We start from the raw sequence: 7,438 nt of genomic DNA, 5'->3' as shown, positions 1-7,438 counted from the left end.
GCGACGGCCGGCGAGCGGCGCCGGCGATGGCGGCGGGCGGATCTGGGCCCGGGCGGGCCTGCGATGGGCTTCCCCGGGCCGCGCCGTGGGGAACGGCGGCGGGACAGGTGGTGGCACGGGGTTGGTCCGGGGCAGCGGCGCGGACATGTCCGGCGATGTCCGGACGTGTCCGGTGGCGCAGAGGAGGTGGATCTAGGGTTTCGGGCAATTTGGACGGGGAGGAACACATATTTATAGGTAGAGGGAGCTAGGAGAGTCCAAATGAGGAGCGGTTTTCGCCCACACGATCGTGATCGAACGACCGAGAGCATGGAGGGGAGTTAGATGGGTTTTGGGCCAGTTTGGAAGGGTGTTGGGCTGCAAAGAGAAGGGGGGTTTTACGGTTACCCGGTTAACCGTTGGAGTACCAAACGACCTCCAAATGACACGAAACTTGACAGGCGGTCTACCGGTGCTATACCAAGGCTGCTTGGCAAACCTCGGGCCATTCCGAGAACGTTTAACACCCTCTCACAATGAGAGACAAAAGGGGAATGCCGGAGGGCATAGGAGCGCCGGATTGCAAAACGAACAACGGGGAAAAAGCTCGGATGCATGAGACGAACACGTATGCAAAATGAGATGCACATGATGACATGATAAAATGTAACACGCAAGCAAATGACATGGCAAAAGACGGTGAATAACTGACAGACACCTAGCGCATCGGATCCGGAGCGTTACAATGGCCATCGCCCACGAAGGACTTGCCTCACTTGGGTAGATCTTCACGAAGTAGGTGATCTCCTTGCCCTTACAAACTCCTTGGTTCAACTCCACAATCTTGACGGAGGCTCCCAAGTGACACCTAACCAATCTAGAAGACACCACTCTCCAAAAGGTAATAGATGGTGTGTTGATGATGAACTCCTTGCTCTTGTGCTTCAAATTATAGTCTCCCCAACACTCAACTCTCTCTCACAGATTTGGATATGGTGGAAAGATGATTTGAGTGGAAAGCAACTTGGGGAAAGCTAGGGATCAAGATTCTTGTGGTAGGATTGGAATGTCTTGGTCTCAACACATGAGTAGGTGGTTCTCTCTCAGAAAATGAGTAGTGGAAGTGTAGGCACGTCCTGATGGATCTCTGACAAATGGAGAAGGTGGTGGAGGGGTATATATAGCCTCCACACAAAATTTAGCCATTACACATAATTTACCAAACTCAGTGAGACCAAATAGTGAAACTCGGTGAGACCGATTTGGTTCAAAATGTGAATGTTAGGATCTTTGGTGGGACCGACAAGGTCAACTCGGTGGGACCGATGTGCTAGGGTTAATGAAAAACCTCATCTCGGTGTGACCGATTGCATGAACCCGGTGAGACCAATTTCAACAATAAGCAAAAAGAAACTTGGTCAAGCAAACTCGGTGGGACCGATTTCACATCTACGTGAGACCGAAATAATTGCAATAGGCAACAGAGAGTTTGCAAGGTCATCTCGGTGAGACCGAGATCCTATCGGTGAGATCAAACTGATTAGGGTTTCTGGCAGTGGCTATGTCAATGAACTCGGTGGCGCCGGATAAATCAAATTGGTGGGTGCTACCTCTTGAGCTTGCGTTGGTTTTCCCTTGAAGAGGGAAGGGTGATCCAGCAAAGTAGCGTAAGTATTTCCCTCAGTTTTGAGAACCAAGGTATTAGTTCAGTAGGAGACGACGCACAAGTCACCAAATACCTGCATAAACAATCAAGAACTAGCAACCAACGTGATAAAGCGGTTGTCAATCCCTTCACAGTCACTCACAAAAGTGAGATCTAATACAGATAATAAAGTAAATGTCAGGACCCCGACTCGATGTCACATTGATCTAGCCGGTAACACCTCATATCACTTTGCGGCCTCACGCACGGTATCCCCACGGGTGTCGCCTTACCTTTGCCCGGGACCGTTTGCGCCTTTTGGCTCACGTATATGATAGTGTCGCTAGCATCCATATGATAAGGAGCCCGGGCTGACATGACTAGTCGTAAACCCAAAGTGGCACAGACTTACAGGGACAGGCATCCATGACCCAGCTTCGAACGTGTCGGTCATCAGCAAGTGGGTCCGGGCTGTAGCACTGGGCTAGCAGGACTCCGGTAAACCGGGCTGTAGCGGGCTAACAGGACTCCGGTACTCAATGCGTGACATTTCCCCGAAGGGACAGACACAGGAACGAAGAAGGACACATGCCGGCCAGCCTAAGTGTTCCAGAGCAGTAGCAAGCTACCATGGCTCAGCGGTAACACCAGGAGACATTTCCCGGTAAGAGAGGCTACTAAAGATAAACAACTAGATAGTCAGATCCCACACATACCAAGCATTTCAATCATACACACAATATGCTCGATATGTGCAAATACAACGAAGCATCACAACATGACTCTACGACACAAGTACTTTATTTAAGGCTCAGGGAGCCATACATAACATACACAAAGGTACGGGTCTCACGACCCAACATTCAAGTCATACAGTCATACAAACCAGCAGCGGAAGTAACTTGTCTGAGTACAGACAACTAGTAAAATAAAAGAGGCTTGGAAAGCCTAACTATACTACGTGGTCCTTCATAAGCTCAGGATCACCACCTGGGCCTTTAGCCTACTCGTTGATGTCAACGTCTACGTAGAACCCATCAGAAGGGGTTGCAGCGTCTTCTGAAAAATGTAAATTATAGCAACATGAGTACAAAGGTACTCAGCAAGACTTACATCAGATCCTACATACATGCACATTGTCAAGAAGGGTCGGTGGAGTTATTGCAGCAAGCCAGCTTTGACTCTTGGCTAGACTATCCTACGATACTTCAACTTGAAATGGTTTTGCGCACACGAGTCCACTACTCACCACTTCAATACACTACCGAGGATCCGCCTCCGTCTTCCTACGGAAGAGCCATCCTCGGCACTCACACTTATCTTGAGGCTTTTAGTAGTTTCCATTTACTTGTCTATGAACTGTATAGGCAACCAAGTAGTCCTTTACCGCGGACGCGGCTATTCGAATAGATTATGATAACCCTGCAGGGGTGTACTTCTTCATACATGTTTCCACCACTTAGCATCTGCACACGACATGTGCTCGGCAGACTTCAAGCGAAAGCCGACGTGGGTGTAGACCACGACCTACCTAAACACTTAAGCCTCTAGTCCAGGTTTATCGCCTATTCAGGTTCCATCCGCAGGGAGTCCGGCCGAGGTTTCCCATACGGCCCCGAACGATGTGAACAGGGTTCCCGAGATACCTAACGGGTATTCGGTACACCCGGCCACGTACCTACCGCATCACAGCCCACCCCTACGGTCAGCGATGTCCACGGCCTCCAGTAGGCTACAAACACCAGAAACTACTTGCAACTCCTGGACAGAGAGCTAGGGTGAATAAGAAGTCGAGCGGGGTCATATTTCAGGGCCCAATGCATGGTAGTAGCTGTATCTTAAATCACGCATACAGATCTCAGTGCTTATGGTCGGCTTCAATGAAACAACCCACCATGTACTCCTACATGGCCTCTCATCGATACCTTTACCAAATCGTGTTCACCACACCACTCTCATTACCGACATAATCATTTCACTCTAGCCCATCACCCAGATGAACCAGACCTGACACGACTCTAAGCATAGCAGGCATAGCAAGGTAGGAACAACACATACATATGGCTCAATCAACTCCTACACATGCTAGTGGGTTTCATCTAGTTACTGTGGCAATGACAGGTCATGCAGAGGAAATGGGTTCAACTACCGTAGCACACAGCAGTTTGAATCGTGTTGTCTTAATGCAGTAAAAGAGAGCAGGAGCGAGAACATGGGATTGTATCGATATGATCAAATGGTTGGTTGCTTGCCTGATGGTTCGATGCACGGATACGGTTCTTCGTTAGGGTAGTCACGGTACTCCTCGGGGACAGATCCTGTCGTAAAGGATAACGATACACAGGCATCACCAAACAATGTGCAACAATATGATGCATGCATGAAACATGGCAATATGAGTGTGTTGGGCTAATGCAACTAAAGCTACCAACGCTGTCAGGACCCCGACTCGATGTCACATCGATCTAGCTGGTAACACCTCATATCACTTTGCGGCCTCACGCACGGTATCCCCACGGGTGTCGTCTTACCTTTTCCCGGGACCGTTTGCGCCTTTTGGCTCGCGTATATGAAAGTGTCGCTAGCATCCATATGATAAAGAGCCCGGGCTGACATGACTAGTCGTAAACCCAAAGTGGCACAGACTTACAGGGACAGGCATCCATGACCCAGCTTCGAACGTGTCGGTCATCAGCAGGTGGGTCCGGGCTGTAGCACTGGGCTAGCAGGACTCCGGTAAACCGGGCTGTAGCGGGCTAACAGGACTCCGGTACTCAAAGCGTGACATTTCCCCGAAGGGACAGACACAGGAACGAAGAAGGACACATGCCGGCCAGCCTAAGTGTTCCAGAGCAGTAGCAAGCTACCATGGCTCAGCGGTAACACTAGGAGACATTTCCCGGTAAGAGAGGCTACTAAAGATAAACAACTAGATAGTCAGATCCCACACATACCAAGCATTTCAATCATACACACAATATGCTCGATATGTGCAAATACAACGAAGCATCACAACATGACTCTACGACACAAGTACTTTATTTAAGGCTCAGGGAGCCATACATAACATACACAAAGGTACGGGTCTCACGACCCAACATGCAAGTCATACAGTCATACAAACCAGCAGCGGAAGTAACTTGTCTGAGTACAGACAACTAGTAAAATAAAAGAGGCTTGGAAAGCCTAGCTATACTACATGGTCCTTCACAAGCTCAGGGTCACCACCTGGGCCTTTAGCCTACTCGTTGATGTCAACGTCTACATAGAACCCATCAGAAGGGGTTGCAACGTCTTCTGAAAAAAATGTAAATTATAGCAACATGAGTACAAAGGTACTCAGCAAGACTTACATCAGATCCTACATACATGCATATTATCAAGAAGGGTTGGTGGAGTTATTGCAGCAAGCCAGCTTTGACTCTTGGCTAGACTATCCTACGATACTTCAACTTGAAATGGTTTTGCGCACACGAGTCCACTACTCACCACTTCAATACACTACCGAGGATCCACCTCCGTCTTCCTACGGAAGAGCCATCCTCGGCACTCACACTTATCTTGAGGCTTTTAGTAGTTTCCATTTACTTGTCTATGAACTGTATAGGCAACCAAGTAGTCCTTTACCGCGGACGCGGCTATTCGAATAGATCATGATAACCCTGCAGGGGTGTACTTCTTCATACATGTTTCCACCACTTAGCGTCTGCACACGACATGTGCTCGACAGACTTCAAGCGAAAGCCGACGTGGGTGTAGACCACGACCTACCTAAACACTTAAGCCTCTAGTCCAGGTTTATCGCCTATCCAGGTTCCATCCGCAGGGAGTCCGGCCGAGGTTTCCCATACGGCCCCGAACGATGTGAACAGGGTTCCCGAGATACCTAACGGGTATTCGGTACACCCGGCCACGTACCTACCGCATCACAGCCCACCCCTACGGTCAGCGCTGTCCACGGCCTCCAGTAGGCTACAAACACCAGAAACTACTTGAAACTCCTGGACAGAGAGCTAGGGTGAATAAGAAGTCGAGCGGGGTCATATTTCAGGGCCCAATGCATGGTAGTAGCTGTATCTTAAATCACACATACAGATCTCAGTGCTTAAGGTCGGCTTCAATGAAACAACCCACCATGTACTCCTACATGGCCTCTCATCGATACCTTTACCAAATCGTGTTCACCACACCACTCTCATTACCGACATAATCATTTCACTCTAGCCCATCACCCAGATGAACCAGACCTGACACGACTCTAAGCTTAGCAGGCATAGCAAGGTAGGAACAACACATACATATGGCTCAATCAACTCCTACACATGCTAGTGGGTTTCATCTAGTTACTGTGGCAATGACAGGTCGTGCAGAGGAAATGGGTTCAACTACCGTAGCACACAGCAGTTTGAAACGCGTTGTCTTAATGCAGTAAAAGAGAGCAGGAGCGAGAACATGGGATTGTATCGATATGATCAAATGGTTGGTTGCTTGCCTGATGGTTCGATGCACTGATACGGTTCTTCGTTAGGGTAATCACGGTACTCCTCGGAGGCAGAACCTGTCGCAAAGGACACCGATACACAACCATCACCAAACAATGTGCAACAATATTATGCATGCATGAAACATGGCAATATGAGTGTGTTGGGCTAATGCAACTAAAACCAGAAGGGTTTGAACAAATTTGAATCAAAGATTCAAATTTCAAACTCAAGCATGGCCTTTTAAAGTGCTTTTCCTTGTTCTGCTTTAAACATCAATTTAACTTGTTTGATCATGCATGAAAATAGTACAGATTGATAGATTGGATTTTTCTGATCATTTTTCATATATAATTTGTCTGATTTGGAGTTACAGAATAAAAGTTATGAATTTTTGAAGTTTGAATTATATTCTGGAATTTCCTGATTTAATTTAAATCCAGAAATATGTATATTGCGCCAGCATGACGTCAGCACGACGTCAGCGGTCAACTGCGGCTGGCTGGGGTCAAACCTGACGTGTGGGGTCCACACGTCAGTGACAGGGGGTTTAACAGAGGTTAGTTTAATCCTAATTAAGAATTAGTGGCGCTGGGGCCCACTGGTCAGTGTCAGGGGGGGTTAACTAACAGCGATTAGTACTAAGCTAACCACCTGGCCGACGGGGCCCACGCGTCAGTGACTCTGGGGGGGTCAAACCCCAGGTCGAACAGGTCAAACCCGCCGGCGGTTAGTCGCCGGCGAGGTCCGCGGAGTACAAGTGCCTCGGGTTTCCTCTGTGGTGCTCCAAACGGCATGCGGCTAGGTGCGTTGGAAAGCCAGCTCGATGGCGCGTCGGACGGTGGCCGTGGCTGGGCCTGGGGTGGCCGGAGTCGACGGCGGCGAGCTCGGCTGCGGCCGCCGGGGTTCGGTCGTGCACGGAAACGGGGTTGGAGCTCGAAGGCGAGCGAGGCAAGGCGCTAGGGATGCTCTACGGGGCCTTACGAACTTGTTGGACTCGCCGGGGTGACCAAATGGTCACCGAAGCTGCGTCGACGGCGAGCTCGGCGACAACGGAGGTTCGACCGTGGTGGGAACGGAGTTACGGCGCGGGAACGAGGGGGGAGAAGAGAGGGAAACGGTGGCGGAGCTCACCGCGGTTACAGCGGGCGTCGAAGCGGGCTCGGGGACGCACTGGAGACGGCGAATCGACGGCGATGGTGGTCGGAGCCCGAGGAGGAAGACGATGGCGACGGCGGCTCCACGGGGCGTCCGGCGTCTTGTGGCTTGACGGAGAGCTTCAGGGCGAGGGGGCGGAGCTCCTGCGCGAGTCGGGAAGGCGAGGGGAGGCCGG

The sequence above is a fragment of the Triticum dicoccoides genome, chromosome 3B (genome assembly GCF_002162155.2).
Source record: "Triticum dicoccoides isolate Atlit2015 ecotype Zavitan chromosome 3B, WEW_v2.0, whole genome shotgun sequence".
In the NCBI taxonomy this organism is placed as follows: Eukaryota; Viridiplantae; Streptophyta; class Magnoliopsida; order Poales; family Poaceae; genus Triticum; species Triticum dicoccoides.
This window is presented reverse-complemented; position numbering follows the sequence as displayed.